The following is a 12390-nucleotide window of genomic DNA, read 5'->3' as shown; positions in this document are numbered from 1 at the left end:
TGTAAATCTGCAGCAGTTCTGTGCACTGCTAACGTCACTGGTGCGCCCATAAAAAAATGATGCAGCAGTGGTGTAAAGGGCATGTTAATTAGGCCCACAATATCACGGTCCCCATACTTTTTTACGGACTTCAACCGCTGCTTCCAGTTTGTTGGTATAGTCACAGCAAAGTAGCAAACATAAATGCATACAGTATTCTCCAAAGTGTCGGTTCTGCTTTACACACACGAGCAGAAAATTGGTTAGCTGCTGGTGTGCTCTCTGACCTACTTGAAGCGATTCTTAGCAAAAATATCTCCTTCGACTGTTGAAGAGACATATAGGTCTTTGAAGTTACTACTTATATAAATAAGGGGGCAACATTGATGTTTTCTTATTGCCCCCTTTCTTCCCCTTAATATGAGTCCACCATTTCCCGAGTTTCTCATTTTACAGATGTTCTCCGGCACACTCTAAGATGTTTTCGAAACGACGAAACCAAAATTGTATTTTTTAAAGGTGTAAATGAAATGCAGCAAATGCAACTGTGTAGCTCAATGAAACGGCTCACCTGCAGTAAGTGCTGTATCGAAAAATGTAGTTTACCATTTACATTTCTTTCAATGATTACCATGCCTCCTTGGTAAACATTTGAAGACATGCTTTAAGAATTCGTGCTTCTTCCATTTCCACACCACATCGCTAGCAGCATGGACCCCATCTTCACATGAAGAGCATCAAACCTGTAACTAGGATGCAGCGCTACCTGTGCAACTATTTAGCATAAAATTTCCCAGAGTTCTCTGCTCGCCGGTATGGAATATTTGGGGCAGAGAGTGGACGGAACCTGATAAAACAATCCTAACAAAGTGTATTATTTTGCCTGTTAGATGCCAGTGGAGGTGTAGTAATTCTTGGACAACTAAACGTTTCCTTGGTCTTTGTATCATGAGGTGGTACCCCGAGACGCACCTTTATTCGCCTTTTTATTGTTAACTTTGCGCAGTGGCAGTATCGTAGCCAATGAGGTCTAACCGAGGCGCGATTATTGCTTATTGAAAACTTTACCCAATACCCCGCCATGACGATTTGAAATATAGTCGATATTGGCAATTTTTGACAGTCTCCAAGAAGACTGAGGCCCATATTTATACTTTTTGACGCTAAACTGCGCTAACGCAGTTTAGCGTCAAAAAATTTTGCGCCGTCTAACGCCATTCTGAAGCGCCATGCGGGCGCCGTATTTATGGAATGGCGTTAGACGGCGCAATCAGACCGGCGCTGCCTGGTGTGCGTGGAAAAAAACCACGTAGACCAGGCAGCGCCGGCGTTGGGAAAAAATGACGTTAGGGCGTCTTAAAATGGCGCAAGTCAGGTTGACGCTAAAAAATCGTCTTAACCCAATTTGCGCCATTTTTTCGACGCCCAGACGCCATTTCATGACTCCTGTCTTAGTAAAGACAGGAGTCATGCCCCCTTGCCCAAGGGCCATGCCCAGGGGACTTGTGTCCCCTGGGCATGGTCATTGGGCATAGTGGCATGTAGGGGGGCACAAATAAGGCCCCCCTATGCCACAAAAAAAATAAAAAAATGAAAAAAATTATACTTACCTGAACTTACCTGTACTTCACTGGGATGGGTCCCTCCATCCTTGGGTGTCCTCCTGGGGTGGGCAGGGGTGGCAGGGATGTCCCTGGGGGCAGGGGAGGGCACCTGTGGGCTCATTCTGAGCCCACAGATCCCTTAACGCCTACCCTGACCCAGGCGTTAAATTCAGGCGCAAATGCGGGTTTTTTTGACCCGCCACCTCCCGGGCGTGATTTTTGCCCGGGAGTATAAATACGACGCATTTGCGTCGCCGTCATTTTTTTAGACGGGAACGCCTTCCTTGCATCTCATTAACGCAAGGAAGGCGTTCACGCAAAAAAATGACGCTCTTTCTTCATACTTTAACGCTAGACGCGTCTAACGCCAAAGTATAAATATGGCGTTAGATTTGCGCCGAATTTGCGTCGAAAAAAACGACGCAAATTCGGCGCAAACGGAGTATAAATACGGGCCTGAATATTAATGTATAAAAATAAGATTTTTTTTTGGAGTTTATGTGAACGTGTTGGTGTCGGCTAGACCACACAGAGTTTATTTTCTTTTAGTTCACTGTTTTCGATTTAGTTTTAGTGTGTCGGAGTTTCTGCATCCGGCAGGAACTTTCAGGATGCTTTCGTCTTGATTAGTTTTCGTATTTCTGTTGGAAGCCGTTTGTTATCAACAGGATAATGCGGAGAAAGTTCGCTCAGACTGTATGCAGTGTTTGAAACAGAACGAGAGCTGACGAAGGTGTCGAGCGTGACTTTTAACGTTATATAAAGTGGCATATTTAGGAGCCCCTAGAGCCTCCTTGCTCCACACTTGCGTCCTTTTTTTTAGACGCAAATGTACGCAAATGTGGCCCAACGAGGCCAAAAACGCCGCGCCGTTTTTTAAATGCGACGTTACCATGGTGGCGTTAGGGTGGCGTTCAGGGGCTCAAGAAAAGTGGCAGCTCCACTTTTCATAAATCTGCCCCAAAGTGCATTTCTAAAGCGCTTCAGGGCACTCAATTACAGATGTTACCGAGCTCAAGGACAGAGGCGTACCATCTATTGGTACAGCAGGTGCCCAGGGTGCCGCTTTAACCCTAATTTTTCCCGTATTTTATCATTCAAACAGCAACAAAAGGGCCCATTTCCTTCCTTGCACTAGGGACCATTTTTTCACCTGAGAGGGATGAAAAGCTATAAGGTATATTTGAGAGCCCCTAGCGCCACTTTAGTGCTGCCATAGCGTCATTTTTTTTTTACGCTAAGGCAGCGTTAAAGTGGCATTTTCCCCGGACCGTATTTACAAAGTGGCTCAATGCATGCATTGCACCACTTTGTAAACCCTTGCGTCATATTATGTATGGAAGGATGCAAGGAGGGCGTTCCTGCACTAGGAGAGGCGTAAAAATGGCACAAAGGAATCTACGAGATTCCTTTGTGCCATTTTTACCTGCAATTTTTAACATTGTTAAAAAGAGGCTGACATTGGTTACAATGGGCCTCTGGGTGCTTTGCAGGGTTAGCGTCATTATTGTTTATGCTAATCCTGCAAAGCACCGGACTAGGGTAAAAAATTATGAGGCTAGTCACCCTAACTACTGCCATGGTGCGCCGTATTTTAAATACGGCACTACCATGGTGGCGTGAGGGGGGCGTTAAGGTGCGCAGGAAAAATGACACTGCACCTAGTGCAAGCACAACTTTTCATAAATCTACCCCTGAGCGTGTATGCCCTGTTTGAATACTACGACAATGAGGTCACACAAAGATTCCTTGCATGGTTGCCTCGTCCAACTCAGCTACCAGATCCGGCACATGTGTAGGCTGCACGAGCACAGGGCACAGAACGTACACAGCGGCATGTACCATGCACGCAATAAAACTTAGGGCCAGATTTATGAAAAGTGGAGCTGCACCCAGTGCAGTGTCACTTTTCTTGCACCTGTAGAAAAGCACCCTCTTTTTGGCATGGTTACCCCCATTTTTTGCCTAATGTCAGTGTGTTTTTAACTGTGTTCACTGGGATCCTGCTAACTAAGACCCCCAGTGACTGTGCTCTCTTTCTCTAAATTCAGTTGTTCATGGTCTTTTTCACTCCATAATTGGTATACTGGTGCCCCCATGTAAGTTCCTAGTATATAGTACCCACGTACCCAGGGCACTGCGGCACCAGGAGTCCCACATGGGCTGCAGCATGTATTATGCCACTCATGGAAGCCCATGCAAAATCTCTCTGCAGGCCTGCCATTGCAGCCTGCGTGGAAGGGTGCGTGCACTCTTTTTACTACAGGTCACTGAAGCAGGTTACTGTAAGTCACCCCTATGGCAGGCCCTCCTAGCCCAGAGGGCAGGGTGCATGTACCTGTGTGTGAGGGTGCCCCTGAATGAGCTGAGGTGCCCCCACAAACTCCAGCTCCATTTTCCTGGACTTTGTGAGTGCGGGTAAGCCATTTTACCTGTGTACTGGACATAGGCCACTACCTATGTCCGGCTACATAATGGTAACTCCAAACCCAGGCATGCTTGGTATCAAACATGTTGAAATCATACCCCAATACTGTTCCCAGTATTGGTTGTATGATCCCATGCACTGTGGGGGCTCCTTCGTGGACCCCCCAGTTTTGCTCCTACCAGTTTGCAAGGTCTTCCTGGGCAGCCTCGCTGCTGCCACCCTCCAGACAGGTTTCTGCCCTCCTGCTGCTTGAGCAGCTCAAGCCCAGGAAGGCAGAACACAGGATTTCCTTTGGGAGTGGGATTGGGAGATAACCCCTCTCCCTTTGGAAATAGGTGTTACAGGGCTTGGGAGGGGTAGCCTCCCCAAGCCACAGGTATGCTTTGAAAGGCACATTTGGTGCCCTTCTTGCAGAAACTGGTTGGCACCAGTCCAGGGATACCGGTCCCTGCTATGGTGCGAAACTGGACAATGTAAAGGGGAGTGACCACTCCCCTGTTTATCACCACCCCAGAGCTCCTACAGGGGATCACTTGGTTCTGCCATCTTGAATCCAGGATGGGCGAGAGGCCCCTGGGAGCATCTGAGTGGCCAGGTCAGGCAGGTGACGTCACAGCCCCCTCCTGATAGGTGGTCACCCTGCTAGGTGACCAATCCCCCTTTTAGGGCTATATAGGGTCTCCCTCTTGGGCGGGTCCTCAGATTCGACGTGCAAGATTCCAACAAGACTCCTCTGCAATGTTTACTTTTACTTCTGGCCACTGGAACCGCAACTGGACTCCACAGGAACCGACAATCTGCAGCTCCAGTGACGACTTTGCCTCTGCTACATTGTTTCTCTGGCTCCTCCCAGCTCCTGCAACATTTCCCTGGCTGTGCACCCTCTGAGGGTGGTAAGTCATCAGTCTGCACAAAAGAAGTAAGAAGGAATCTCGCTTGGAGTGAAGGAGTCACTCCCCAGTATCTGCAGCCACCAACGGCTCGACAACCAGCCACGTGGATCCTCTCTCCTGCAACTTTGTGTGCATCCTGCAACCCAGGTGGTGGTCTGAAGTTGTCCCCTTGGTCCTCTCTAACAGATGCCTATCTTTGGAGTGGGTGAGTCTTTGCCCCTCCTTGCATGACAGTACTCCTGTGCACCACGACTCTAGCAGCTACCAAGGCTTGTTGGCTCTTCATCCAAGGAATCTTCAGGCTCCATGTAGTCCTGTCCTCCAGCTCTCGTCTCTGACATGGACAGTCTCCTTCCTGCTACTCCAGTGATTTGGAACTCTCTGCCAGGTGTGCTGAGTGGGCCTCACCGCGACTCCTGTTCTTGCTGCCAGCGGGTCGCCTGTGGGGCCTCCATCTTCGTCTCAAGACTCTTCTAGTTCGTGGGGGTCACCTGGGACTCCCCTCCATGGGTTGAGTCCCCTCTGACTCTCCTGGTCCCCAGCATTTCTACAAACTTTTTTTTTAGGAACTCTTGCCATTGCCAAGTCTTGTTAGTGGTTTTCCCTCACCACTTATGTGCTGCATCTCTCCTCGCTATGTGGAACACCGACTGCATCACTCCTGGAACTCCTCTTCTGCTCTTGTGCTGCACAGCCGGCTCCTGTCCTTCCTCGTCAACCTGGTTCAGCATCACCAGAAGGGTGGGTAGTGGCTCCTGACCCAACCGGACACTCCAACTGGAACTGGACTGCTCCCCTTTTTTTGCAGGTCCTCTTCTGGCAGACTCCATCTTCAGTTTCTTCCAGTCTTGCTTGGGTCTTGCATTGTCCTTCTGCAAAGTTTCTCTGTGGGTTTGGGTGAAAAACAGGTAATTACCTCTCTTCTCCAGGTCGCTGGGGGTCACTCTTGTATTTACCTATTGGGGTCCCAAGTGCGTTCAGCTCCCCTCTACAGGTCTTACTCACCTGGGTGGGGGTCCGACCTTCACATTCCACTTTTTTAGTACATGGCTTGTTCTCCCCCTAGGGTTCCTGTTGCATACTGTTCTTTCACTGTTTTGTATTGCATTTCAATGCCTTTTCCTATGTACCAGTGTGTATATATAATTGTGTTTACTCACCTGCTAACAGAGCATAACCTATATAGTAATTTAGTATTGATGTTACCAAATAAAGTACCTTTATTTTTGTAACACTGTGTGGTTCTTTCATGTGTGTAAGTGTTGTGTGACTACAGTGGTATTGCATAAGCTTTGCATGTCTCCTAGATAAGCCTGGCCTGCTCATCCACAGATACCTATAGAGAGCCTGGCTTCCTGGACACTGCCTACACTACACTAATAGGGATACCTCGACCTGGTATAGGGTGAGAACACCTTAGGCATATACCACACACCAGGCCAGCTTCCTACATTGGTGGTCTAGCGTCGGGATAAGCACTTGCAATTGCCTTACCACTCTGCCACTGGGTACTTTCCACAGGAAAGGCTAGTACTGTTAGGTACACAATACATCTAGTATTAGGGATCTAGTCTCCTGAGTTTGGGTAAGCTAGGGGTTGGTATAGCCCTTGCTCCAAACTTTGCTGGGAGCCTAGTGCTAGAGTAGTTAGGGACTCTACACCACTCTAGCTAGCTGACATGTCTTCAGCAGAGCATACCTCTCAGCCCATGGATTCTCCCTATGAGAACCGGACCTTCCAAGAACTTAGGGAGATATGTGCTGAGAGAAAGCTGAAGACAGGGAGAAAATCCAATAAATTCTACTTCTGGGCCGGCTCCTCCAGGATGGCCAGGAACATGCTGGTAGCCAGGAGGTGAGGAGGAAGAAGAAGAGTCTGACCGTCCAGTGCTAGAAAAAGATGATTTAGCCACTGAGGTGGGTCAGGAAGTACCCAAGGAGGATCAGGAAACGTCTAGACACACCCACAGTCCTGTCAGGAGCACTGTTAGCAGTTTAAAGGGGGGTCACACCAGTAGGTCCACCTTTGTCCATAGAGGGCTGGTTGAGAGGGTGTCCAAGAATAGGAATAGATCCTCCTCTGCCCACTCTCACATCTCCTTGATATCTGAGGGAACCCACTGCTCAACTTCAGGGGAAGAATCCCTAGGCAGGGAACTCAGGCAACTGAGAATAGAGGAAGCCAAGCTGAGGCTGCAGTAGCAACAGCTAGCCTTAGATAGGGAGGCCTTGGCAGTGGAGAGAGAAATGCAGGGGTTGAGGTTAGGACCCCTACATGGCAGACGTACTAGTTTCAGGGACAACAGGGTCAAGGAGGACTCTTTCGACTCTAGGAACCTGAACAAAGTAGTCCCACGTTACAAGATGGGTGATGACATGTACAAGTGGTTCACTGGTCTGGGGAGGGCCTGTAAGGTACAGCGGGTCCCTCAGAGGCAGTGGGCAGCTATTTTGTGGCTCTCCTTCTCTGACAAGGGTATGGACAGACTCCTCACAGTCAGAGAAGAAGATGCAGACAACCACACAGTTTTAAAATCTGCACTTTTAGGTGCCTTTGGTCTGACTACTGAACAATAGGGAATCAAGATGAGAGAGACCAGGGAAGAGTCCTCACAGAATTGGGTTAATTTTGTGGCCTGTTCCTTCAAGGCCCTGGAAGGCTAATTGCATGGGAGCAAAGTCAATGATTATCAGGGCTTATACAGCCTAATCTTAAGAGAGCACATTTTGAATAATTGCGTGTCTGATCAGCTGCATCAGTACCTGGTGGACTATGATCTGACCTCTCCCCAAGAACTGGGTAAGAAGGCAGACAAGTGGGTCAGCACCAGGGTGAGTAGGAAGGCTCACACAGTGGGTGACCACAAAATGAAGGAAGCAGGTAAGTCTCAGTATAAGTGTGGGGACAAAGATAAAAAAAAAGTCTTCATCAGCCCACAAAACCCATCTGGTGATGGGAACAAATCCTCCTCTTCCTCTTCCTACTACAAAAAGCCTTGGTGTTATGTTTACAAAAACAAAGGCCGTAGGGCAGGGGAGAGCTCCTGCCCTATGAAAGGCACCACTAAGTCTTCCACCACCACTACCCCCACTTGTACTTCTAGTTCCCCTCACAATAGCAGTAGCGGTGGGACTACTAACAGTAGTCAATCTAAGAGTGTATCTGGGCTCACCTTAGAGTCTGTAGTGGGGTCTGGGTTAGTTAGAGAGACCACTGAGGCTGTCTTGGTCCCTGCTGGGGGCATTGACTTTGCCACCCTTGTTGCCTGTCCCCTTAATATGGGTATGTACAATCAGCATCCCCTCATAAATGGTGGTGAGGCTGAGGCCTACAGGGACACAGGTGCCAGGCTCACTATGGTGACTGAAAAACTGGTGTCTCCTGAGCACCACCTACTTGGTCACACGTAATAAGTGGCTGACATTCAGAACAAGACCTTGTTCCACCTCATGGCAGTTATTGATTTCAGCTGGGTGGGTGGGTGGGTGGGGGGAGGGGGGTGTTACAGGTCCTAAAAAGGTTGTGATTTCCTCAGATCTAACTGTAGAATGTCTACTAGGGGACGACTTGGAGACCTCAGCTTTGGCAGAGGTGGAATTGGAGGTGCACGCAGCAATGCTGAGCATCCAGGGCATATCTATGCCCTTACCAGAGTACAGGCTAAGAAGCAAAAAGAGCAAGGAACCTTGGATCCTGGAACAATGGCCTAAGAGCTTCCTAAATCCAAGGGCAGGAACTGTAAGAAGTTATGCCCTACTCCAGCCGCCAGTGAGGATTCAACTCTTGAGGGTTCAGAATCCACTCCCTGGGTGGAACCTACACCAGAGGAGCTTCAAGCTGACACAGCTGAACTCTTGGGTGCAGGGGGGCCACCAGGGATGAGCTCAGTAGGGAACACCAAGTTTATCCAACACTGGAGAGCTTGAGGCAGCAAGCTGCAGCACAACAGGCAGGGGATGTTAGTGGCACCCATAAGGTGTACTGGGAATACAGACTCCTTTATTCAGAGTCCAGGGATCTCAAAGTTGGTGCCACCAGAAGATTGGTGATCCCTCTGAAATGTAGGGAATTTCTGTTGACCCTTGCACATGACATTCCCCTGGCAGATCACTTGGGGCAAAGTAAGACTTGGGACAGGCTTGTCCCGCACTTTCACTGGCCCCACATGTCAGAAGACACAAATGTGTTTTCTCGCTCCTCTGTCACTTGTCAAGACAGGTGGCAACCCAAAGGCCCCCCTCACTTCCACTTCCAGTGGTTTTGGTTCCCTTTGAGAGGGTTGGGGTAGATATTGTTGACCCCTTAAACCCTCCATCAGTCTCTTGGAACAGATGTATACTGGTGGTAGTGGACAATGGCACCAGGTACCCGGAGGCCATTCCTCTTAGGACCACTACAGCTCCTGCAGAGGCCAAAGCCCTCCTCATTATCTTTTCAAGGGCGGGCTTCCCAAAAGAAGTGGTATCAGACAGAGGTGCAAACTTCATGTCTGTATACCTGAAAGCCACGTGGAAGGAACGTGGTGTGACTTACAAGTTCACCACCCCTTACCATCCCCAGACAAATGGCTTAGTAGAGAGATTTAATAAAACTCTCAAGGGTTTGATAATGGGGCTCTCTGAAAAACTCCGCAGGAGATGGAATGTCCTATTACCATGCCTTCTCTTTCCCAACAGGGAGGACCCTCAGAAGGGTGTGGACTACGGCCCATTTCAAGTTCTGTTTGGGCACCCTGTTAGAGATCCCCTTGCTTTTGTTAGGTAAGGCTGGGGACAACCTCTCAGGCCCCCAAACAAGACATAGTGGACTATGTGCTTGGCCTCAGATCAAGGATGGCTGAGTACATGAAGAGGGCTACTAAAAACCTTCAGGCCAGCCAGGAGCTCGGGAAGCAATGGCATGACCAGAAGGCTGTCCTAACTGTCTACCAGCCAGGACAGGAAGTGTGTGTCCTGGAGCTTGTGGCTCTCAGGGCACTCCAGGCAAAGTGGAGTGGTGCCCACACCATTGTGGAGAGAAAAGGGGGGGGTCAGCTACCTGGTAGACCTTGGCACTCCCGGAAGCCCCCATAACCCCTATTATGATAGGTCAGACATGGCTCTGCTCATGGCTACTGATGAGCGACAGGAAGAGGAAAGAGACCCTCTCCCTGACCTCTTCTCCCACAATACAACTGATGGCTCAATTGATGGGGTAGTCCTTTCTGTCTGCCTCTCTGAGTCCCAAAAGGAGGACTGTAGAAACATCCTAGGGCAGTTCTCAGAACTCTTCTCCCTGACACCTGGTCAGACCACACGGTGTAAACACACCATTGACACAAGAGACAGTTTATCTGTGAATAGCAAAATTTACAGACAACCTGACCATGTGAGGGAGTGCATCAAATCTGAAGTTCAGAAGGTGCTAGACCTAGGGGTTATTGAGCCCTCAGATAGCCCTTGTCCAGCCCTGTAGTGCGTGTCCCAAAACCTCACTCCCGAGATGGAAAAAGAGAAATTAGGTTTTGTGTTGACTACAGAGGTCTCAAAACAGTTAAAAAACACTGATGCTCATCCTATATCTAGGGCAGATGACAAGTATCTGAGCACCTTTGACTTGACTGCTGGCTACTGGCAGATCAAGTTGGCAGATGATGTTAAACCCAAAACAGCATTTTCCACCCGTAGTGGGCATTATCACTTTACAGTGATGCCCTTTGGGTTGAAAATTGCACCTGCCACATTTCAGAGGCTGGCTTATAAAGTTCTACAGGGGTTGGAAAGCTTCAGTGTAGCATATCTGGATAATATAGGTGTCTTTAGCTCCAGCTGGGAGAATCACCTGGTCTACCTAGGACAGTGGTCTTCAAACTTTTTTGGGCCACTCCCCCCCCCCCCAGAAAACTTTTTTAGAGGTTGGGCCCTCCCTCCCCACCACTACCAGAGGACAATTTCTGTATGTTGGTACTCTGCATCATCAACAGCTATCACCACCTGCATATCCCAAATCATAGCTGGTTATATTTGGCAAATAATATTGAACATGTGTTTAGCAAACTGAAGATTTGTGACTGCCTATGGGCCTCACTTACAAGAATCGGATGCGCCGACATTGATGCGTCAGATTTCTTCTGTTTCCCTATGATCCCCTAACAACGTCATAGATCCTCTGTATTTACAATACAGAGCTCCATGGTGCACGTTTTCACAGATGCATCAGAAAGTGTGATGCATCTGTTGGCGCTGAGCTTACGCATTGTTGGACAAGATCCGTAAAATGACACTGCTCTAGCAATGTGAGGAGGCTCTCCTTGGAAAAACCCCAGCATCAATTTTACGCCTACTCTGAGCAGGCGGTACAGTTTTGACGCAGTGAAGTCTCAAAATGACAAAGTGAAATGTAAATTTAACTGCGTCAGAACTATGTGGCTTTCTCCCTGGTAAGGCCTACCCTGCATACATTATACCTGGGGAAGGTATAATGTGACGGAAAGCTTTACAAACTGACGCATTGGGCCCCGTGTGTCAGTTTGTAAATCTGCAGCAGTTCTGTGCACTGCTAACGTCACTGGTGCGCCCATAAAAAAATGATGCAGCAGTGGTGTAAAGGGCATGTTAATTAGGCCCACAATATCACGGTCCCCATACTTTTTTACGGACTTCAACCGCTGCTTCCAGTTTGTTGGTATAGTCGCAGCAAAGTAGCAAACATAAATGCATACAGTATTCTCCAAAGTGTCGGTTCTGCTTTACACACACGAGCAGAATATTGGTTAGCTGCTGGTGTGCTCTCTGACCTACTTGAAGCGATTCTTAGCAAAAATATCTCCTTCGACTGTTGAAGAGACATAGAGGTCTTTGAAGTTACTACTTATATAAATAAGGGGGCAACATTGATGTTTTCTTATTGCCCCCTTTCTTCCCCTTAATATGAGTCCACCATTTCCCGAGTTTCTCATTTTACAGATGTTCTCCGGCACACTCTAAGATGTTTTCGAAACCACGAAACCAACATTTTATTTTTTAAAGGTGTAAATGAAATGCAGCAAATGCAACTGTGTAGCTCAATGAAACGGCTCACCTGCAGTAAGTGCTGTATCGAAAAATGTAGTTTACCATTTACATTTCTTTCAATGATTACCATGCCTCCTTGGTAAACATTTGAAGACATGCTTTAAGAATTCGTGCTTCTTCCATTTCCACACCACATCGCTAGCAGCATGGACCCCATCTTCACATGAAGAGCATCAAACCTGTAACTAGGATGCAGCGCTACCTGTGCAACTATTTAGCATAAAATTTCCCAGAGTTCTCTGCTCGCCGGTATGGAATATTTGGGGCAGAGAGTGGACGGAACCTGATAAAACAATCCTAACAAAGTGTATTATTTTGCCTGTTAGAAGCCAGTGGAGGTGTAGTAATTCTTGGACAACTAAACGTTTCCTTGGTCTTTGTATCATGAGGTGGTACCCCGAGACGCACCTTTATTCGCCTTTTTTTCATTGTT

General features: G+C 48.1%; 1 non-coding gene across 1 annotated transcript; it reads left to right on the top strand.

Annotated features, from left to right (window-relative positions):
• Window positions 1-973: 973 nt before the first annotated feature.
• LOC138266715 (U4 spliceosomal RNA) lies at window positions 974-1114 on the top strand. The gene has a single exon (XR_011199647.1). It is a non-coding gene; the product is annotated as a U4 spliceosomal RNA (small nuclear RNA).
• The last annotated feature ends 11276 nt before the right edge of the window (window positions 1115-12390 follow it).

Source organism: Pleurodeles waltl, chromosome 11, assembly GCF_031143425.1.
Source record: "Pleurodeles waltl isolate 20211129_DDA chromosome 11, aPleWal1.hap1.20221129, whole genome shotgun sequence".
NCBI lineage: Eukaryota > Metazoa > Chordata > Amphibia > Caudata > Salamandridae > Pleurodeles > Pleurodeles waltl.
Note: the sequence above shows the minus strand (reverse complement) of the source record. Positions and strands in the feature narration are given on the sequence as shown.